Genomic DNA, 24,015 nt, shown 5'->3' with positions numbered 1-24,015 from the left:
TATTTAAATTATAGTAATTATTTCTGAACCCGCATATAGATCAGCACATGGAAATTTTATGGAAATCCATATAATATTTTATTGTCTTTTTCAGAGCTGCCCAACTCTCCTCTCTTTCCCCCCACTGCCTATAATTTGAGCATTGTGTAGCCTGCCCATGCAAAACTGTGTCCTGGCTATTTCCATGCTGGTGTAGCATAGCTTCTAAGAAGGCTTCTAGAACTCCATGGTAACAAGGGAGGAGTCCATACCATAGCTCCTTTCCTTCTTCCCATGCCAACCTCTGCTCTCTTGAAGGCTTGATCAATGCAGTGGCCCTTGGCCATAGCTTCCATATTATGAGTACTAATGATTTTAGCCTATTTACGTCAGTTTTGGTGTGTGACAACATTCAATTTAAAGATGGTATAGCTACATTTGGACAATGGAGTTGATCTGTTCTCCACCTGGGCTTTTGAAGCATATTCTTTCTGGCCAGCTGTATTTCAAAGAAGGGGCAGTTAGGTTTTCAAGCTACAGGTTAGGTTAATATTTTCTCCTGTGAACACTGAGCTGTTGTGGGCCAATTCTCCTATTCAAATACTCAAATATTTGACTTCACATATTTCCATTTATTTTACTATGCATGTTGATCCATAGGAATCCTTACAATGCACAGGCCATGTGCTGCCTATTGCATGGCAGTTCTTTTGTTGATGTATATCTGAATTATCACAAGCTATCAGGCATTTGTTTTTTCCACATCTAGAGATTCTCAGAAGGAGCATTTCATGTTGCCCTTTTGCTCAGCAGGAAGACGACGCTGGCAGTAGAGACAATATAATGATTTGGGCTACAGTTGTGAAGGGCTGTTATACTATAATGGGTCACATCCTCTGCTTTCCTAACATAAGGCGGGGGGGGGGGGAGGAGGAGTTGCTGTCAGGCTTTGCTAGCTATAGTTTGTTTTGACATCTTTGTCTTACCAAATATGCTGGCTGTCAGAATCTTCTATATCCCAAATCTGCTGGCCCAATTAGTTGTAAAAACAGGAGCCTCTTGTCAGAAATGCTGCCTCTCCCTTCTCTGCATACTGCAGCCCAAAAGGTTTTTGAACTCTATAATTAGAGCAGGGAATGCAAGGCATTGTGGTCCCACTTAAATACAGATGTTCAGTGCTACAAGTGGTGGGGTAACTGCAAATATGATGGGCACAGCAGTTCCTGAATATAGGAGTTCTAAACATGATCTCATGAAGGGTGTGTGTGTGTATGTGTGCATGCGCATGGATCTCTCTGGGATAGGATTCCATGTTTTGAGTGGTGTTGGTGCTTCACAATCCTATGCATATATTCAGAAGCAAGTCCACTGTGTGCAATTGAGCTTTCTCCCTAGTCCTGACCTTCAGTTGTATTCCTACAGTTACCTGAGAGTAAGGCCCTTTGAATACATCAGAATTGACTTCTGAGCAGACATGCATGGAATTGAATTGATAATTTTTTTGTGAGTAGATAATTGTTAGGAGGCATTTTTGATGTGTTGCTGGATTTGTGGGTTTAAAAGAAGCAAATCCTAGTATGCTTTTATTTACTGCATATGCAGTCCACTTCCTCCAAGGATCTTAGGACAGCTCATGGGCTTATTCCATTGTATCCTACTGTTCTCCGACAGAACCCTTATAAGGTGGGTTAGTGGTTCTTGGCCAGCCATCTGAAGATCTCGGATTTCTTTTTCCTTCCCCTTCCCATCAAAACAGGAGGGATATGTCACAAAATCAAGGGGTGTGGAGTATTCCCTAACCATCAAAGGGAGACTACTAAGCATTAAAATGGGCACAGGATTTCACAGGACAACTAAAGGATTCCTTGCTATTTGTTTAAAGCAAATAATATTTCCTTCCCTTCCCACCTCCAAATCAAGTGTGATGTGATAAAAGAATTCAGTTCTGACAGAGTGCTTCCATGACCTTTTATACTCTTCAAGTCCTTAAACCCCTCACACAAATTTATGAGTTGTCTCCCATCTTCAGCAAGTCACAGGGATGTGAGATAGCAACATTATAGTAGGGAAATGCAAGTCTGATTTTTCAAGTAGGCAATGCTTTTATCTTTTTCCTCCACTTGATAAAAGAAAGCTCTTTCTTTCTTTCTTTTTGCCAGTATGAAGTATGTTCCGTTCCATGGCATGCAACTGACAGATTGCCATTTTAAATAATGGCTGGGGTTCAGTCCACCTAATAACAACCTTGTGCCCTGAGGCAAGATAATCTGAGACACAGAGTATCCCTGGCAAAGACCTGTCCATCATTTTCTCGGGAACCTCTGTGTAGCCCCTGCCTTTGAAATCTTATCCCGCTGTTAAATTGGGAGTGGGGGCTTAATTAAGAAATAGGTATAGTGCATAAGACTGAGTGGAAATGAACTGACTTGCTTTCATATATACTGAAAGCTTTGCACATCTTAAACATTCCTTTTATTGTCTCTCTCCAATTTGCTTCCCTTGTGCACACCCCCATTGGACTTAGAGCTTGACTAAGCACTTAGGTCCCATCCATACTATGCATTTAAGGTAGTGTTATACCGCTCTGAACAATCATGGCCCCCCTCAAAGAATCCCTGGAAATGCAGCTTTTTAAAGGAATTGACAGATGTTGAGAGACCCCTATCCCTTCCCCTCAAGCTACAGTTCCCAGTGTTTCCTGGGAAGAGGCATTGATTTTTAAAGCACTCTGTTCATAACTCTATGAGAGGAATGGGGGGTACATAGAACCCAAGGTCGGCCAAGTTCTTTGGTCACCTGAGGCCCTCCCATAAATTGTTGGGACTACAACTCCCATCATCCCTGACCATTGGCCATGCTGTCTAGGGTTTGATGGGAACAGGACTCCAACAACACTTGGAGGGCCACAGGTTTCTCATCTGTTGCATAAATTAATTATGCATTATGTGAAGTAGTGCTTTTATTCTGAACATCATGGATATATAGTCCACCAAAACCATTGGGTCTTTCAATCAGACAATCCCCTAACTGCATTCTGGAGTGGTTCCAGCAAGGCTGTGTGTCACGGTATTCTGAAATGTGTAGTTTTCCATTTGGGATTGCAGAGAAATGATGGGCACCTCACCATTCAGAGATGCTTATCCACCACCACTGATCTTGTCATTGAGGAACTCCTGATGAGCTACCAAGACACCCCAGAATTCTTCAGAACATATTTGAAAATAACTTCTTTATCATTAACCTTGGTTTTCTGCTTTAGCATTCTGTAATACAAGGATAACATTTGTCGATAAGTGCATGTGAAGCAGCTATAATTAAATAGAGTTTGTGTGGGGATGTTATATATTTGCTTTAGCATCATGGAACTAAGGTAAAGCATAAATGTTCAGCTCTGCTTTGATCAATGTGGGTTTTCTCTCATAAAAATGATCCTGCTACGTCCTTCTTATATTCTTTCCACCAGAGTTCAGCAAGGGCAGGCTGAAGATTAAAATCTCTTTCTGTGCAGAAGGCTTGCAATACTTCTGATTTTTGAAGTGATTAGAATTTCATTTCTCACTGTAATCTCCCCACCCCCCCTTTTCCTTTCTTTCTTTTCTATTAGAGCCACTCGCCCTATACATAACAACTATGGATGGGGAGAAAATGGATCAGGAGAAGGAGACATTCATTAGAAAGTAAGTGTGTGGGGATTAGAAAAGTCTGTCTGACTCACAAAGTAGAAATGGCATTTAGTATCCTAGTCCCCTTCTAGACAAAATAAGCAAATGCTGCCGTGAAGTTTAAAGCCTGCTGGTCGCAAAATTGGAAATTGGTTTCCTGGGGCTCTCTGTAAACTCTTCATTACTTTACTCAATCATGCTTCATTAGAAAGTTAACAGACAGAATACCAGTGCACATTGGGATACGTTCAAGCGCCAGCCCTTCCGTCTCCTTGAACGTCACTTAAAACTTGAATGTCACAGCAGATTAGACATTGTGTCAAATTGCATCTTCTCGTCAGGCTGCGGCATGGGCAGCTTGCAGATCATAGCTACTTAACCTCTTGAAAATTGCCAGGTGCTTTTTAGCCTGTTTTGCAATGGGTAACAGGAGGGTTTAATTCAAAGTGATTCTGATGGAACTAACACACAATTTCCAAAGGCATCCGGAAGGAAAACAAGCTGATGAAAGGCACAAACTAAAGACATGCACATGATGTCTCACATGAGCTTTCAACTCTTATTTTCTGGAAAGAAAATAAAATAGTTAAAAACTGCTATGTGGTTTTTTCCAACTTCATGGCAATTAATTTGAACTCTTAGCTGAATCTTACTCATCCAAATCCAGGTTCCAAGTTCTATTTTTCATGCTGGCAGTATAGCAGTAGTTGTGGTTTACAATTTTTGTTATTGTTGTTGTTCTTCAGTGATACAGTTCTTTGAATCTTAATGTGCTTTTTTATAACAAGGAGCCAGGAATGTTTGCTGTCAATAACTATTTTTTGACAGGAGCTACTGCTAAAGAACTAGCTTTTAGACATACAGACTTAAACAAGCAATAGGTATTCAGTCATTCATCATCATCGTCATCGTCATCATCATCATCATTTATTGAATTTATATACCGCCCTATAACTGGAGGTCTCAGATTCTAACTAATCTGGTATGATCTGCTGACTTACTGAAATAAGTGCTACCTGCATTGCATTTAAATTGAACCAGTAATGAGTCATCATGTAGAAGTCGTAATTGTATCTATTTAACTCCAAGTGTGATTTATAAACCAATAGTTGAACATCCTTTGTAGTTGGTACAATAGATTGTTTCTGTTATTTTTACATCTTTTCAGTAGGGTTGGCTCTACCATTTGGCAGAGCAAGGTGGCTGCTTCAGGTAGCAGATCTTTGGTGTCATGGACTAGATAGCACATTCTTCGTTATTTATTATTATATTATATTGTATTTTTACTGCCAGATGGGATGCGGGTGGCACTGTGGGTTAAACCACAGAGCCTAGGATTTGCCAATCAGAAGGTTGGCAGTTCGAATCCCCACGACGGGGTGAGCTCGCATTGCTCGGTCCCTGCTCCTGCCAACCTAGCTGTTCGAAAGCACGTCAAAGTGCAAGTAGATAAATAGGTACCGCTCTGGTGGGAAGGTAAATGGCATTTCTGTGCGCTGCTCTGGTTTGCCAGAAGCGGCTTAATCATGCTGGCCACATGACCCGGAAGCTGTATGCCGGCTCCCTTGGCCAATAAAGCGAGATGAGCGCCGCAACCCCAGAGTCGGTCACGACTGGACCTAATAATCAGGGGTCCTTTACCTTATTTTTACTGCCAGAGAGGGGGGAAAGTGCTTTTGTCACCAAAGAACATTCCTGATCTTGGATCCTATGTATCATGACTGCCAGGAAAGCACCAACTGGGGGATGCTGTTGTATTTCTGCTGTTATATGTGATGCAGCAAAATATAGTGGGCCAGCCCTACTTCTCTGGGTGTCTGTAAACCTTCTTAAATAATAGGAGGTGCAGGGTAGAAATGTTTGAAATAACTAAAAAACAAACAAACTCCACAACCCTATATTTACAAGGAGAAAATTTCATGCAGTGATTACTTCCTCTCTTTAAAAAAATCATGCAAACCTGTCTATTTCACATTTACCTTGAGCAATTCCATTCTTAGAGCAATTGGTCCTTCTTCCCATCCTCCCTAGGTTTACCCTAGCTTGTAACCATGCTGCATTTTTATTGCCAGCAGTGAAAAATTTTTGTTTTGCTGTTAATAATTGTAACTTGAATTCAATTAAGTTTGATAAAACACACTTGTCACCTTCCTGTCCAGAAGAGTGATTTCTTTCATTCTTCCAGGATAGGGCTACAGTTTGTGCCACATCTTATTTTTGTTGCTGTTACTAATGTTATCAAAATGTATACTCCCAGTCATATTTGGTGAGGGCTTCCAAAGAATTACAGCCCAATTGTAAACTGATGGGCTTGATAAATCAACTTGTCCCAAAGACTTGTCACAGAAAAACAGCCTCTCCTGGAGTATACCATTTTCAGTGCAAAGACATGAGGCAAACTTAGATTTTCACCTTTTGTGGTATTTTTCCCCAAGTCCGCTTACCTTTGACGGTTAGGCGGCATTGTAGCCTGGTCACGACCTTGTCTGCCATCCGGGAATGTCGACTGGTGGGGATTGCGGCCTGCCTGCGGATTGACCAATTGTAGGCAGAATCAGGCACAGGATGTCCTCAGGGGGTGGGCCAAATTGCCCAATAGCCATTGCTTGGGTCCACTCCCGGGGGATAAATCGAGGCCTGTCCAGGCCCCTTTCCGAGTCTTTTGCCGGATCTCTTTGGATCAAGTTCCCCACCACCAGCACCAAATCTGTAAATTTCACAACACGTGCCAACATACGGTTTTTATGTTGTTATGAGGTGCATGATGAGCTTGAATTTTGCATTGAAGTGGTTATCTCTTTGATTCCAATTGTCAGTATCTTATTTTTGTTGCAAGAGCTATGCCCTAAAAGGTGACTTATAAATATTCAAATGAATAAATAAATAATAAGTTATGGGTGAGGGAGGGTCTAGCACCCCTCACCCACTCTCCCACTTTTCTCTTAAGGCGAAACCCTCCAATGCCACCAGTTTATATGTGACTGGGGAAGTTCCTCATTTAAAAAGATGCACTTGCCGCTATCTGAGTAAGCATATCCAAATAGCATCCAACAGTTGCTTTTTCGTTCAGCTGCAACAACAACAAAAAAGGTGATGGCTTTTTATTTTGATATGTTTTTGGAGGTTAAAAGAATGAACTGGGGAGGATAACCTCACATATATTATTTTCATAGTGATGTGTGGGAATCATTTGGCTTAAGCCTCAACAGAACACTGAAAGCCTACCCAACTACACTATGAAATTATAGTAGCTATTACTCATAAGCTACATTTATTGCATTTTGAATGGAGAATTAGCTGCATGGCTCCAATGGTGATTAATGATTTTTATGCAGCTAAACCCTATCCAGTGTACTGAAAATGCTCTTTCTTAGGGAGTTTGGGGGTTATAAATGTGCACATGCTAATCAAATATTCAAGGTAGATTTGCTGACTATTGCCAAGTATTGCGAAGGTATGTTGAAACAGATTTTGTAGCCCAAATCATTGTATACAGTCTGCTAGTACAGTTTTGCTATATTACTGTATAAAAAAGAATTATTTGTTTAAAATTCTGGTTCTGGTTTAATTAAGAAAAGAAAAAAAAAAGACACCCACTAGGCTGTCACCATGAACATAACTTAGCATATCACATTAGATATAGTTCCAATCTATTTAGCGTATCTAAAATACTACTTGGAAGAAAAGTCAGGGCTATTTCTGATTATTTTAGAGGGACAAAGACAGCAATTATATTTTACAGAACTCTGAAAATGTCATGGTTGGTTCAATATCACACCAGGCTTTCTAGCTTGTAATATTAGCAATGGCTCATTTTCTGTAATGAGAGACTCTGTGATTAATGAAAGTGTAAAACCATATCTTAATAGATATTAGTTCCACTGCAAGATGTAATATTACTTTTCCTATAGAATTTAATGGGCTTGTGTCGAAGGTGGAGAATGATAGACGAAACATGGCCTGTTTTTCACATGAGCTCTAATCCACAACAGAAAAAAGAGGCAAATATCCAAAAGACACCGTAGAATATTAGTTTTATTTTATGAAATGGTTCAATGCATTTCATGTTGTACAGTTACTTTTCAAGGGAACTTTTTCTCAGTTCTTTCAATAAATTGTAGGAATTTATTTTCACAAACTTTCTGATTTTCAAAGAATTGTGCATTAGAAGTACCGTGCGCATACAATGGCTGTGTGAAATGCCACTGTGGGTACTAAATATCAGGGCCTACCAAATCCCACAACTGAAGTTAGGCACATTCAGAGGAGCCACCATGAACCCAGGACCAGGGACAAGACAGGGCACCTAAAAACGATCCCTTAAATCATATCCCAGGACAACAACACAACCTGAAGAACCAGATAACCTACAAGCACCATGGGGTCATCATCGGGAATAGAGATGCAAGTGAGCACAAAGCAAAGTTTGGTCCTGAAAGCACTCACTTGGCAACATGACGCAACTTATGTTGGAGTCAGGATCAGAGCCGCACTAGTATTTCAGGGAGAGTGGGGCAGCCAGGCCAAGTTCTTAAACCCTCAGTTGCTGCTTAGAAGCTGCTGAAGCAAAAACTTCTGCAGGCATCTCCCAGTTTAGTGCTGATTCTGCCCTGCAGCACACCGTCTGACTGCTGGTGGTATTGGACAGCTTCTCTATCCAGCTCAAAAGGCTCACCCAGAGTAGCCCTGTTCAGGTCTTATGCCCGAACAGGAATGCAGACATGAGTAGGGAGCACGCGGATGTACATGGCACCCCCCCAATCCCAACGTATCTAGCCCTACATATTCCACTTCTGCCTCCCCATGTTGAACAGAAAAGTCTGAACAGTGTGCTATTAGACATTTTGATTTTGAGCAAGCTTTTAATAAGCTTTTAACTGAACATGCTTAGAAGCCCACTCCCAACACAGGAAGGTTGGGAGTGTGCAGGGGATGTTGAGGGCAGGGCCACCATATGTGGTGGCCCCCATGCCGCCTTTTCTAGAGGAGGGAAGGACCATAGCTCAGTGGTTCAGCATCTGCTCTGCATGGAGATGGTCTCAGGTTCAATCCTTGCCATCTCCTGGTAGGACTGGGAGGAACCCCGGTCTGAAGTTCTAGAGAACCTCTGCAGGTCAGGCAATATTGAGCCAGATGGAACAATGGACTGAGTGTAAGGGAGCTTCCTATGTTCCTTTCAGGAATATCGCCTGAACGAAGTGGGGGGGGGGGTGTCTTATGCAACTATGTATTTGAAGGTGGGGAGGGGGCATGGTGCGAAGTGTGTCTCAGGAAAAAACTGTTGGGTAAAACAGTCCAAGATGATGGGGAAAAGTTACTTGCTAGCTAAAATGAATCAATTTCCTCCAAGGAGGCAAGTACAAGATTTAATCTTCACACGAAGATCTGACCTACTGTTTTGGTAATACAGTAAAATAACGAGGAGGAATTAGGCTTGATTGAAATATGCTTCCTTGCATGCATTAAAGCGAGGTCTATTTTTTGTAATGTTAGGCATACTGTGGCATATAAAGAAAAATATGCTTAATGTTTTGACCTCCTGTAATCTTGGCTGAGGTTCTGTACTTCAGCTAATGCCAGCACAGATTAATCAGTGCTAATACAAATGTTCTTGGCTGCAGATGAGAAGTTGGGCTGATGAGTGATTACTTTAACCGCCTGCACTATAGAGATGGTGTGCAATTTATTTCTGTGGGAAACACTCATTCTGCGAAGCTCAAAGACATTAAAGCCGACATCAGAAAAAAAGAAAGGTTTTAACATTGATATTTGGAGAGCAATGATTGTTTAACCCCAGAACTCTGTGCCCTTTTCATCATGGCACCTGTTTCAACCTGATCTCATAATTCTGAATAGCTTGCATTTAAACATCAGGGTATCAAGAAGTAATTTTTAACCTTTGTATATCAGAGAAACTGGAGCAGGGTGAGTCATTGCGAAAAGGATAGGATGTCATTTTGAGCATTCGCACAGTCAGCCCTGTTCTGCTTCTCCTCCTTCCTCCTTTTCCCAACTTGGGGAATGCTCGAGATGCGCCAACTCATCACTGCTGGCAGGAGAGAGATGGTCCCTTTTATTGGGGTTTGAGGAGTCAAACTACATAGATCTCAGCTGAAGGCTTTGCTGGACTTATTTTCATTTACCTGTCTGCTTGAGAATGACGGCGGGAGAGACTCCCACAACCCAGTATTGATTAATGGTCCTGTTGGGCTGCCACAGGACCCAGTTGAGGTTTGTTGAGGCTAATATTGCTAAGTTGTAACCTGGGGTTTTGTGTTTTTGGATTCTTGAGTGCAGATATGTGTCTGGGATGGGATCAGTTGGTGAGAACATTGTTGTCGTTTAGTTTGTGACCCCATGGACCAGAGCACGCCAGGCACTCCTGTCTTCCACTGCCTCCTGCAGTTTGGTCAAACTCATGCTGGTAGCTTTGCCAGTGTCATAACTTTTATATGCCTGTTGTCTTTGTCCATGGAGTTTTCTTGGCAGGGATACTGGAGTGGCTTGCCGGTTCCTGCTCCAGGTGGATCACGTTCGGTCAAAACTCTCTAGTATGACCTGTCCATCTTGGGTGGCCCTGCACGGCATAGCTCATAGCTTCTCTAAGTTATTCAAGCCCCTTCGCCACGGCAAGGCAGTGATCCATGAAGGGGGGTGAGAACATTATGGGTCCCTGTTGTAATGATCCTGGGCTGGGGTGTGTGTGTATGGTGTGAGAACAGGGGAAAACCACATAACACATGACACAGACAGTTGGTGGCAGTGACACATGCCAGCTCCTCTAGCCAGATGTAGTGTGCATTTCAGACAATGACACTGTTTCATTTCTCATTTTGTTTCATAAAATTTGAATTAGTTAGGTTAGCCTTTAAGTGTAAGGAGAATTTAATATCCCACACTCTCTCCTCCTTTGATTGAACAATTGCAGATTTTAGTCTTTGTCATAGGGCTGTTTTTCACATTACGATTCATATATCTATATGGCAGTGTAGGGAAGCTGTTAAAATACATGCAGCTAGATGCACACTCTGCATCCCAGCTGAACATCAGACAAGTGTCATCCCCCCCCCCAATGGCAAGTAGCCCAACATGGTGTGGTTTGTTATCTATTTTTTGATTCATTCAGCGTGATGCAGCAGTTTCACCCTCAAACCTTAGTGTTAAAGTAGACTCCTTGCACAAGATTTGAAGATGAGTCTTTACTTGTCAGGATGGCCAACAATTTAACAAGCTGTATTATTTATATTTATCAAATTCAATACAATTTGTTTATCTCCCTTGTGCCCAAGAGAGGGTTTGGTCTTCTTGCTCCAAAACACACACATAAATGCATAAATAAAAAAATTAGTCCATAGCTTGCGTGTCTTCATAAACTCTTCCAGACAGAGCCTTCTTGAAGTCTTTACACTCCCATGTTCTCAGTCAACAAAGCAATGGCAAGACAACCAGCCAACCCCCAACTCCCACATTCTGTTCTAAGATGCACACACACACACTCTTAAAGGCAGTAAACATGGCAATGATCCAGCATTTCTGTGACCTTGATTGGAGTTATTGCAGCTGTTACATTACATATGTTTTCTTTTCCCCAGTGCAACTGTAAAATGCATTTTCTAACGAACACAGTACAAATACTAACATGGTTTTCATAAGTAACAGGGGATATGTTTATTTATTTTGGTGGTGGTGGGAATACTAACAAACACAGACCTGAAGTTACAGTGTGAAAAGTAGGGGTAATTTAAGGATTGAGGGACAAGGGGCAGAAAAGGACGGAGGGGAGGAAAATGTGTCTACATTAGTGATGGGGAATCTTTTTACTGTTAAGGGCAGCATACCCTTCACAAGTAATCTAGAGGGCTGCATGCTGGCGCTGAAGGGGACCAGAGGCAAATTTGGTCAGGGCCCCCCTCTTTCTCTAGTCTAGTTTAGTTAAGAGAAAAGCAAAAAACAAAATTTTGAAGGTTTGTTATCCCAGCTTTTTAGGATCAAACCGCTCATTATTTTAAATGCCTCATCACCATTAACACTGCATATTAGAAAAACCAGTTGGGAGGGGGAATCCGAATTGCGATTGGGTGCATGGAAGAGGTGCTCTATGTGATACTGCCTTTGATGTTGGTCTGGAAGCTGCAGCTAGCTAACACCTGGACAGCAGACTGAACAGGTACTCAGGCAACCCAACCCCAGTCTCCTCCACCATGAGCAAACTTTTTTCTATTAAAATTATAGTATAGTAATTTATATGCAGGTAACCTGGAGATCCCAACAATAGCTCAATTCCTCCAGGATGATGTTAGCTACAGTTAGTCTATTCTTAATCATAGTGAGCCTCCTTAAATTAAGAAATAACCATTTAGACATGAAGAATCTGTGCCCCAAAGGCTTGATTGTTAAGGAAATAGCTGATGATTTGCTTTTAACTTTTGTTCTTATCAGTATTGAACTAATTTAAAAGACTCTGTAACAAGCTGAATTAGAGCTAAGCCAAGGGTCTTTTAACAGAGCCGAATTGCTGCTAGTGTGGCAGGAGAAAATTGCAACACTCAAGAATGGTAAAAATATGCACTGTTGTGTTTTGTTTGACTGCAGCTGACCTTTCATTAATAATATGAATAAATGGATCTCAAATACAACTTTGCAGAGCAGTGGAGTTTTCTCTTTCTTTCTGTGTTGGCATAGCAGTGTGTGTACTTGCAGCATTGCTAAAGTTTTAAAACTGATTATTTTAAAAGTTTGGAAGGAAAGACTGTGGCATAGGCCGGTATTGGATAAAAGACCACATTTAATGTTTTATTCAGTTAATTAGAGGTAGTTCACACTGGATGTATTTCACTTCATTCCTCTTTTCACAGTCATGTTGGCATGGGTCCTTAAACTAGGTAAAATGTTTAATTTTCTTTTTTTATAAAAACAACAACTATACAGCATATTTGTAAGTTAGAGAAATTTTAAACGCCTTTCTCCAATGCCTTTTGAAATCCCATTGGAAACTTTTTTGAGAGAGATTACCCATAAAACCACCATAAGAAAATAGAGGGTCAATCCCCACCCCTGCTCCATAATCTGAGTTTGCTACCCCAAGTTGCAAACAGTATTTCCCCAAGACCTCTAAATAACAAACAAGGGTATCATAGGGCACTGGCAGCAGCTGTAAATTATAGAATTATAGAGTTGGAAGGGACCCTGAGTCCAACCCCTGCAATGCAGGAATATCAACTAAAGCATCCAATCTTTGGGTTCATAGAATAATAGAACTGTAGAGTTGGAAGGGACCCTTTGGATCATCAAGGCCAACCCTCTGCAATGCAGGAATATACAGCTGTTCCATACAGGGATTGAACATGCAACTTTGGTGTTATCGGCACCACACTCTAACCAACTGGAGGTATCCAGTCATTCTCTTACTGCAAGGACTTCTGCCTGTGGATCAAGACTTCCTCTCCTCTCCTCTGTACACCCCTACACTCCTCCAAATCTTTGGTAGAAGGCTGCAGGAACCTTAAGAACATGTTTTTTGGGGGGAGGCAAGGGGTGTAATTTGCTCAATAAGTTGCTGAGCAAGAGAAACAATCTAGACTAAAATGTGACTAGATGAAGCAAATACAAAAAAGCAATCGCTTCATAACCTAGTATTTCAGAAAACTCGCAGATCTCACAAGTATATATACTTTTGGGTATAAGGTATGATGGTGTGCTTATGTCCTACTTTTCGGCTTCCTATGGGCACCTGGATTGCTATTGTGAGAACAGAATGCTGGAGTAGATGAGTCTTTGACTTGATCCAGCAGGGCTCTTATTACATTCTTATGGACAGGTAAAACAACTTGTTGATTGGCTGAAGCTGGATAATCATCCTGTTGACATTTCCATTCCACCTTAAGGAACAGGCATGTAGAATTGTTGTGTGTCACATGTCTGTTTACATTCTAGCACAGTATGCTGGGAACTTCCGTTTGTGTATAGCTTTTGCTTTTGCTGTTCTCTCTGAGATGACATGAGAGAGAGACGACATGTTTTTTTGTTCTGATTTATGATTAGTAAATCTGTAGCTGTAGCATGACTTCACAAGCCTCACGCCTATTCTGTGTGCTCAGTACACTCTGCTAATAGCGTGCCCTGGCTTCTCAAGTCCAGGTCTCTGATTTACGTCGGAGCACGGGCCAATGGAAGGAGATGTCCGAGCTGGGGCTTGCCAGCTGGCCTCCCAGCCCTCCGCATGTCGACTCATCCTGGGCTCTGCTGCTAAAGCCATTCCATGCTGCCACTCATTGGGTGATCTATTGAATTTTCTGATGGCACCTTTGATCTAGACAGCTTTTTTTCTGAATTGAGGGGCAGAGAGATGGGGGAAAGGTCAAATTGATGTGGAAGGATGGGTTTGGACATTATTATTAATGACATGATGGCCAGTTCTAGAAGGGTGGTTGCAAGTGGAAGTAGCAGCAATGAAGGAGGTCACAATGCAGTTAGGGGGCTGAGAAATGACGGTGTGTCTCATTCAGGGCCGAGAGAGAGATGGAAGCCCTGAGCTAGTCCTCATCCATGGTGCCCTACTGTGTAGGAATAGGCCTTTAGTTATGGTCAGTAAGGGTGTGTGGAGAAGCATTTTTTCAATAAATGTGGGATGTGGTTTTGGTGTGTGATCATACCCAGAAATTCATGCAATAAATGTTTGTGCTGACTTCTTTATTCCAATACTTTGGTATCCTGGACATGCTTTTATCTTTCTTGCTGTTTCCATAGCTATATGATTTATTTATGTCTCTGCTGTGGGCATTCTACTGTTTTGAGTGTATTTCCTGTTCCTTGCAAAATCTTGATATACTTATCATCATGTCTAGCATTTGATTCAGCAGCTGATGGTAGTGAAATGAGTAAACAAGCAAGGCGTATAATGAGATGAGTAAACCAGAGTCTGTAGGAGTCGGAGTTTGGAAGCTATATGAGAGCTAGTTGGCAAAGTCTTGTTAGCTCACTGTGGAATGCAACCAAATGAATTTCCTTGATTACGATAACTATCATTAGGAGCTGCAGTCCATAATTTTAAGAGTTTAATTAAATCTGAGGTTGCTACTCACTGCTCATTTAGCAGCCATGGCTGAAAAAGCCATTTTCTCTCCATCTGAGCTTGGCAAGTATTCCAGCATATTAAATGAGTGTCTGAGATCAAGACATAGCATTAGTATTCTTTTGCAAGACCTAACTAACTACCGGTTAGGGTGGTAGATACCTTTTTGAGGATTAATATGTTATTGTGTGACAGACACCCTGAACCTAATAATACTGGGGAAGAATGTATTTCGAATTCAGTCTCAATAATTGTATGCTTTCCTTTATCCAAGTGGCTGATTAAGAGTACTGTATTTATTTTAAAATCAGTTTGAACAGTTCTGCAATTATTAAAATACAAAGTAAGCTTAAATCTTCCCACCATCAACACATGGTGGCCCATCAAGAGCTTGAGAAACATTTTAATTCCTTAGACTACAAGAACAGGGAGGAATACAGGATTTTCCAGGGTTCTCAGTCTCTCCTGGAACTTCCATGGATAGACAAGGATCCTCACTGCAGAAGTGCAGCTTTTTGAGGTGCCTCTAGAATTCACGTGATCTTGTAAGTGGGGATGAAGATGTTGCCTCTTAGGACAGGATGTGTGCTCACCTGACTGCTTAGATATTCAAGACTAGCATTTTCACAAGTGCCACACCATGTCCATGCCATACTTGCAAGAAATGTATCCCTTAGTGTGGGAGCACCTGATATTTGGAAGTGTGGCCAAAACTTCCCCATTTCAGGCTTGTGTTCACCAGTCAGCTGATAGGTACTAAACATTTGGTGAATAGTGCTAGAGGCAATCAGCAGTCTACTGAGTTAGCTAATACTTGATAAATGCTGAGCTATCCCAGAGCTTCCATGTTCTTCTTGTGCTCTTGTGGATAACACCTTTAGACTTTCACAAAACTATCCTATATATGTTTTATTGAATTCAGTAGAACATTCCCAAATATGTTTTAACAGGACCACAGCCCAAGTAGTTTTCTAAGCTGAAAACTAATTTACCATGTACCAGCAGTAGATGTACCTGTTCGTGGAAGGAAAAAAACAACAACAAAACAAACCAGCAGGCTGGCACTGCTGAGTTAAAGTATCCACAAAGCACAAGCTGGATATTGACAAGCTGGGATGTGTGCAGAGGAGGGCAGCCAACATGACCAAGGGTCTGGAAACCAACTCTTATGAGGAATGGTTGAGGGATTTGTGTATGTTTAGCACAGAAAAGAGGAACTGAGAAGAGATATCATAGCCATCTTCCAATATCTAAAGGGCTGTCACATGGGAGATGTTGCAAGCTTGTTTTCTCCTGCTCCGAAGGATAGCACCCAAACCATTCAAGTTAAAAGAAAGGAGATACCAGCTAGACACCAGGAAGAACTTTCTGACAGTCGGAGCTGTTCAGCATTGAAGCAGACTCCCATGAAAAGTGGTGGAGTCTTTCCTTCCTTTGAAGTTTTTAAGCAGAGGTTAGATGGCCATCTGTCATGGATGCTTTAGTTGAGATTCCTACATTGCAAGGGGCTGGACTAAATGTCCCTCAGGATCCCTTCCAATTCTATGATTCTAAGTAACACAATCCATTAGAACGGTAAAATCTGCCTTTAGGTTAAGAGAAACTGACATGGTTCCTTCTCAGGAGGACAGAAGAAAGACAGAAGCACAGTTGCTTAGCACTTCCAGCTGAGCCGTGAAACCTGACTAACTCTGGGTAAACCGTAGACCTACTCATGCCTGGTATTTTTTTTATAAAAAATGCTGCATCCTCACAAGTCAGGGTATTTATCCTTCACATTTTAGGGCTTTGGGTGCCTCCTGCCCTGTTACACAATTCTTTTTATGAGTCACTGTACCTAGCTGCCTCTGAGAAGGCAGTGGGAGAAATTACGTTGTTTCCTCTATCTATATACTATCATCAATATAAGCTGTGCTGTGTGGGCAGTTTCAGGAATAGTTGTCTTGGATGGAGACTTTGGAAATGTTTGTCAATTCTCTGTGTGCTTGTGGATTTCATTAAAAGTCAAAATTGACCTATGCTAGATAAATCGATTTTGATTTTAGTGGAATAGAGTTCCCTGTAGTAAGTAATATAGTTAAAAGATGGATTTTCTCCCCCACTTAAAAGCCTGGTAAATAGAATTCTTAAAGTTCTTAGAGGGAAAGTGCTTAGAGGAAAAGGGAGCAAACTGTAAACATTAAAAAAACACCTCCACCAATAAACAACTTGTTGATTGCAATTTGATAAAAAGGGGCTCAGGTTCAGTGAAGTGTCCAGGCAATAGAAAAATAGCCCCATTAATATAGATTTGATTTTAAAAGATGGCATTGGCCAACAGATGCAGGATACTGCTGTGTATTGGCAAGGTGCATTAAGCACTCTGTTTGCCCAACACATACATAAAGAAGCTGATTATATCAGCAATGGCATTACACAAGGTGCAGATTAAATGGGGACAGGGACTTGGTCTGCTTATCTCAGTTCTCCCTAAACAAAGAGGGTCACCTTTCTACAACAAGCAAACCAAAAAGGACGAAACATTCCTTATTATTGTCATTCATTATCTATTTCTTTTTGGCCTATTAAGCAACATGGGTGTGATTTTCTAATCTGTTTTACAGAGGGTTTTATTTTTACATTAGCATGCTTAATATTTATTTACTGTGCTAAAAATGTCAGTGGTCTGTATACTGTTTCTATCTACACACCTCCCGAGCTAGAAATCTCTACATCTCTCTATATCTATAGATATTATAATAGAAGCTTGGCTGCTCCTGTTAACATGTTTTTCCCTCCAAGGGAGGGAGCATGTAAGGTATATTCATGCCTCATGCAGAACAATCTACTCTCCCTCCCTGCAAAGTCAAATGCATAGTACCTGGGGCAGAAAATCCCACAAGTGCCTTTTGCTCTCCCTGATGTAAAAAAATATGAAGAATAAATTAGAATAAATAACAATTTGTTGCCCCAAATCAGTTGCCTGAAGCAGTCACTCATCACCTCACTGTGCCAAATGGTAGAGGCTACCATGCATCAACCATACAGGAGCTTGAACAGGAGAGTACAGTCCTGTTGCCTAGAAAAAAAGCACTGTATTCACAGGTTGGAGCAAACCCACCCACCTCAAAGGACCGTGTCAAAATGCTACCCCCAAAAAAGCTCAACAACTTTGATCAATCCAATGGGTAGATCACTGCCAGTTCTTTTTAATAGTGGGAGTAGATCGCTGTCTCTTGGGAGTTGGACATGCCTGCTGCAAAGCAAGAGAGAGTGCTACACCTTGTCTTTAAAAGCTGGGTGGGTGGGGTACAGAAACTTGTCTCCCCGTTGCTTCTGTCCAGTTCTTAACTTCTTGCCCTGTGCTTGAACTCCTGAACCATGACTCCAGAGCTGCTGACACTTACTGTTACTTGCCTGACTAAAGATCTATTTTATTTTATTTTTACTTGCAAGTAAGAGCCTCGGCTTGTGTGTTTTGGGATGCGAGCCAGGACAATTGCTTTGTAATTTGCAAATGATCATTGGCTGTCCTATGGTTACCTCTGCTTGGGTAGGCCTTGGGAAGATATCGTGCAGTTGGTTTGTTTGGACTCCTTTTTTTTTTTTTTTTTAAGTCAGTAAAACTTTGATTGTTCCTCCCTCCCCACCCTACAGGAGGTGGTGGGAAGGATGTGTCTGTATAGACGAATTACAAATTGTATTTATGTGTGTTTGTGTTTGAGTTTGAGCAAACTGCGGGAGGCAGTGTAAGACAGGAGTGCCTGATCCATGGGGTCACGAAGAGTCGTGCTCTGGTCCATGGGGCCACGAAGAGTCGGACACGACTAAACGACTAAACAACAACAACAACAACAAATTTATGTGTGTGAGAGATCTACATAATCCTCACATTGTTAAGTGACTAAACAAAATCACATGACCAGACCAAGTATATCCAAAGGAGACACTTTCTGGTGTTAGGTATGCAGTGACTCAACAAACTGCAATTTTGTCCTGTTAAAGACAAATGCTATAGCCAGTGGTATAAATAAATACTACATTTGCATTCTCCGTGGATGGACATGAGAGTTTTACCAGAGCTTGCATAGTTTGTCTTGCCTCCAAGCATTGTCCATGAGTTCTCTTTAAGAACACAGGAGTTCCTGATAGCTGTGTACAGAATACAAACAACTTTCATTTTTTCAAGTGGAGCAATTATTAGAGCATTGCCTCCCTTTCTACAGCACCAGCTCCAATTCTGCTTTGATAATAGTCAAGTTGTGTGGAAAGAGAGAGGAAGCTTTGCTTCAGGACGGATTGCCTTCCATTGGAGGGGGCCGGAATCTCTACTGTATTTTAATTACCTGAACAAAAATAATTCCAGGAGTTCCTGCTGACTAAAGATAAAACAGATGTTAAGAAGCAAAAAGATACTATGGAAATGGCCAGGAATTGCTATGAGAGCCTCTGTATTTGTGCACTGTTTTAAAGTTGGGCTGAGGAACTTTTTTAAAAAGTTGAGGACCATGTTGAAGAAGAAGAAGAAGAAGAAGAAGAAGAAGAAGAAGAAGAAGAAGAAGGGGGAGAGCTAGAACAAGGAAGTGCATTCATAAGTGCGAGGCACTTGACCACAGAGGCTACTGCATCTTTCCAGGCCCCAGATACAGCACCTCTGACCTTGGGCATCCATCTATCTACAGCGGTTTCTCTCCATCTTGTTCTTCTGATGGGTGTATCTGAATTATAGAGCGTAGAGAGTCATACAGACTCCTAAATGCTGTGTACACTTTTCGTAATATAGGTCTAACAAAAGCAATCTCTGCCCCGATGGACTAAACTGGGGCCATTCTTGTAACTGTAGCTTTGGTTCTTGGAAGAATCAGATGAACGTGTTCTCTAGCCAAACATGTCTTCCTCCTGTCTGAATCTCAGAATGTATACCAAGCTGTTGTATTGTTTCTGAATGGCAAGAATCCCAAGAAATGGGATATTTCTATACCTTTACAACACCTGTAATTTAAAAAAAAAAAAAAAAAAAACAACCCCAAAGGTTTCCAAAGAAGGAAAGAAATCTAGTAGAATGAACATTTTAGTGTTTTGGAAGATGCATATGTTTGACTTCAGTCATAAATGGAACATTGCTTTTTGTCACTGCCATGAATACACAGCTGGATTTTACACTGTGGAATTCTACCGGTATACTTTCTTTCCTTTCAACTGCTAATATATGGGAACACAGTGCAGGTGCATTTTGATTTATTTGGAAACAATCCCAGGGATTTCTGTTTGCTGTCTGTTTGGCAGCAACTACTTATAGCAAGGTCCAAATCCCTTCAGAAAGCCACACAAGGAATAAAAAATGCTCCAAGAAACCTGTAAGAAAGGGGAGGGGAATAAACTATAATAACTATATTTATACAATTATAGAAATTGATTAGATTTATACTCAAAAGTGAACTCAAACACTATAACTGAGCCTCAGACATAGTGTGAAGGAAATATGGTGAGGTGGAGACTGCTACTCAGCACATCTGTTGACATAAATGTATAACCAATAGTGATATTTTGTTCCGCCGATTCCCAGTAACCCAGGCAGCCAAACTCCTATTTAGTTATTTGTGCCTTATGTTTCCTAGTTATTGCAGCATTGGCTTTGCAAATGGGTTAGCCTACCCAGGTCCTGAATGCTGAAAAGATATAAACTGAAGCCTTTAAAGACACAACTGCTTGGCATACATTCATTAAATCAATTGTATTCTTCTGGTGTTGCATCTGAATATAATTTTCAAATGGTAGAAATCCTATTTATTGCAGTACACTTTGCCACTGCAGAACACTCAAAGGGAACAGAATGCAAAACAAAGGAGAGGTTCTTTGGGTTCCATGTTGATGCGACATATTAAATCAAGGAGTCGTGCTGTGTTATTTCAAACCTGGGGCAGTCTCCCATGGACTAGAGCTTTGAATGCTTTCTTATTATTATAAAATCTATGTTTATTGGATTGCAGCAACAAGCTTTGAATGCTTGAAGTATCGATCAGTTTTCATCTTGGCTTGAAGACATTATGTGAACCTTAGAGACTGAAGGAGAAAATCAAGGTGACCACAAGCAGGGCAGATAAGATTAACTGCAGTATATTATCTCTGAACTAGAATCCATGGGCAACTGATAAGATTAGGTGGATGATGACTTGTTGAACACCAGGGCCATGCTGACTACTCATCATGCACCTTCTTTGTGTTTTGAATGCTGGTCTAAATGCAGTAGGACTTTCCGTGCAGAATCATAAGTGGGGTGCCTCACATCCTCTTCCTCTCATTTGCCTTTTATAGTCATCCTTTTTTTTTTTTAGTCTTATCTTACCACTGAAAGACTAAATATTCAATAATCCCACAAATACTGCAATGACTGGGATATAATTTAATTATTAGAAGCCTCTTTGGTTCCCAACAGGTTTCATTTTCACTGTATCTTATAGCTATCTCTAAAAACGTTTTAAAGTTTTTGTTCTGCTTTTTGTTACAACAGAAATGAAAGAGAAAGGTTAGGGCCCATTGCAGCCTTTGCATTCCATTTGCTTTGGACTACAACTCCCATCAACCTCAGCCAGCATTATTGCAGTGTTTGTTAACATGGGGCCCTCCGGGTGTTGCTGGATTACCAACACTTATCACCCATGTTTGTTGAGGCTGATGGGAATTGTCCAAAATATCTGGAGGGCACCAGGTTGCTGAAGTCTGGTCTGTTGTTCAAAAAATCATAACATCCATTCATTCAGTGTAGTGGTGCCAAGCCTCTGGAATTCCCTCCCCAACCAAGATTAGCCAGGTACCCTCCTTGCTAAACTTCAGGTGCTTGGCTTTGTTCTAGCAGGCATTTTAAGCTAGTGTTTGTTGTCCCATTTTCTGTGTATTGGTTTGTTTGTTTTTTATGTAAATGGTACATAAATGTCTTAAATAACTGATCTATAAATCTGACTCTCCACCAAATATATACAAATGGGGATTATGCATGTATACACTTTTGCAGTTTGGCAGTTCTATTCTTGACTAACACAGAGGGTATGCAAATATGAAGTGTAAAATGAGAAGTATCCCATTCAATGCAGCTCCCCTGTCGTTTCTGTGTTACATTCTTTTCAAGTTGGGACAGGGAGGTCTAAATCTAAGATGGAGTTAAGCATGCTCAAGCACTTTGATTGCAATGGGTTTAAGCAAGCCTAACCCTCTGCTGGGTTTGGACCAGAGTTTTTAATATGAAACTCTCAAATCCATTAGTTTGTTTAATATCTAGGTTAGATGCTGTTGAAATATCTCAAAACTGGAAATGAAATAGAACTTGCTTCCCCTTCCAATAAAAATTGGTATCATTTGTTGCAGAAAGGGGTGGGTGGGGTCAGAATTAATCTAGGTTACAATAAAGAATAAACCTTCACAAATGATTTATTGGGAAATATTCATCCATTTTCCTGATTCTCATCTCAAAGCTAAAGCTGATCATTCCTAGAAAGCTGTGTAGTTCCCCCAGCCCCTCTTTCCAATTTGAACTTCAGTATCTGGCTCCCAAATATCAGGTACAGCAGATATTTTCAAAATAGCTTGAGACATTTGTGGCTTCAGCAGATTCAGTGTACTTTAAAAGCTGGCAGGTTTCTTTGTACTTCATGTTTCCTGGAGATAAAATTATCATGCCTCTATTCACTGGGATAAAGGCTCTCTCTACTGCTTTCATTTAAAGACATCTTCAGGTACAGAAATGTGCTTTTTAAACAACAACAACAACAATTCGACCACCAGTATTTTTAGATCAGCTTTAGCGGAGAACAGGACAGCAAAATGCAGTGCAAAACAAAGGGCTATTCACCCTTTTTCAGTTATCCTGGGCCACACATGGAGTCATTAGAAGACCCCTGCTGGATCACACCAATGGCAAGTATCCTCCTCCTAACCCAGCATCCTTTTTCCTACAGCAGCCAATCAGATGCCTCTGGAAAGCCCAGAAGCATGGCATGAGGGCAGTAGCCCTCAGCCACAGTCATTCCTCATCAACTGGTATTATCTGATTCAGGCCTGCTGAATCTGGACCTGGAGGTAGCATATAGCCATCAGGACCAGCAGACATTAATAGTATTATCCTTTATGAATTTTTAATATTCGCCCAGCTTGACCTGAAAATGCCCAATATTTTTTAAATATATTGCAGGGGTCCTGTTAGAGCAGAAAGGACATTCTCCCCCAATTTGTCTTCTGGAAAAGTTGATAGGGATTATTTTCTAAATATTCTGAAGGTTGGTTCCATGGGTGGCTATTAGAGAGAGCGCCTTCCCTGTGGTGAACCCAAGCTGTGGTGAACCATCCCAAAGGATGGTTTGGGAAACCTGGTTGAAGTCCTTCTTCTCATGAGTTTTTATTAGTGTTTAGATGCTTTTATGCTTTTGGTTTGGAGAAAGCTTCAACTCCTGGGCCTGGTTGGTTTTGTTATGTGGCATGGGGAGGTTCCACCTTATCTTTTGTGGCAGCAAAACTTCTTGGACCAGCCCAGATGAGAGTAGAAGAAAAATGGGAAGCCTTTTGCCCATCAGTGCCTTAGGTTCTGGCTTCCTTTTTTTCACAGAACCATAGACAGCATTGGTAGGAGGAATTACTCAAGAGAACTTTTCTTTTCTCAATGGTTTCTGTCCCCCCCCCCCCCAATGACGACAATGGTTTGTCTACCCTACACCAGAATTGGAAGGGTTTAGCCACAATTTTAAACTAATCTCAGTTTTAAAATCCCTTTGCATCCCCACTATTAATGGCTAATGCTCCATGATTTGTAAGGGGATTGCTTTTTAGAAATATATCAAAAACATCACTGTACATGTTCCAAGACTGATGGCCCTTGTAGTAAGAGCCTTAATAGCCCTGCGATAATATAATGGGGCAGGATTAAAGATGAAATCTTGAGAAGAGAAACAAGATACATTTTTCGCCCTGAAAGATGTATGAGGGGGGAAATATAGAACTGTTTTAACGTACTGCCATTTCTGTACAACTCACTGTAGCAGTGCCAGTGACACATTATTATAGCTTTTGTACATGCCTCTGGAAGGAAGACAAGAGATGCTGGTGGGATTAAGGCCATTGCTTTAACAGTCTTACATGTCTGCATTGGGCCAGGACAGACACAGTAAGCTCAAGCAGAAAGAAATATAAGGAAACTTAGCCAGAATCTTTTCCTAGCCAACATTCCTCTTGGGTGGGTTGGCTGTTTATGACTTGTGTTACAAAAATGCATGCCGTTCCTGTCTTCCATCAGTGCAATGTACAGTTCCTATTTCAAAAGAAAAGAAAAGAAAAAAT

At 41.1% G+C, this 24,015-nt stretch overlaps 1 long non-coding RNA gene across 2 annotated transcripts in view; it reads left to right on the top strand.

Annotated features, from left to right (window-relative positions):
* The window catches only part of LOC114593847 (uncharacterized), a 196,991-nt gene that overhangs the window by 25,106 nt on the left and 147,870 nt on the right, over positions 1–24,015 (top strand). For both annotated transcript variants that reach the window (XR_013392349.1, XR_013392348.1), the window contains exon 5: positions 3,584–3,656. This is a non-coding gene — a long non-coding RNA (uncharacterized LOC114593847). The remainder of the gene's footprint in view (positions 1–3,583; positions 3,657–24,015) is intronic.

This window comes from Podarcis muralis, chromosome 3, assembly GCF_964188315.1.
Source record: "Podarcis muralis chromosome 3, rPodMur119.hap1.1, whole genome shotgun sequence".
Lineage (NCBI taxonomy): Eukaryota > Metazoa > Chordata > Lepidosauria > Squamata > Lacertidae > Podarcis > Podarcis muralis.
Note: the sequence above shows the minus strand (reverse complement) of the source record. Positions and strands in the feature narration are given on the sequence as shown.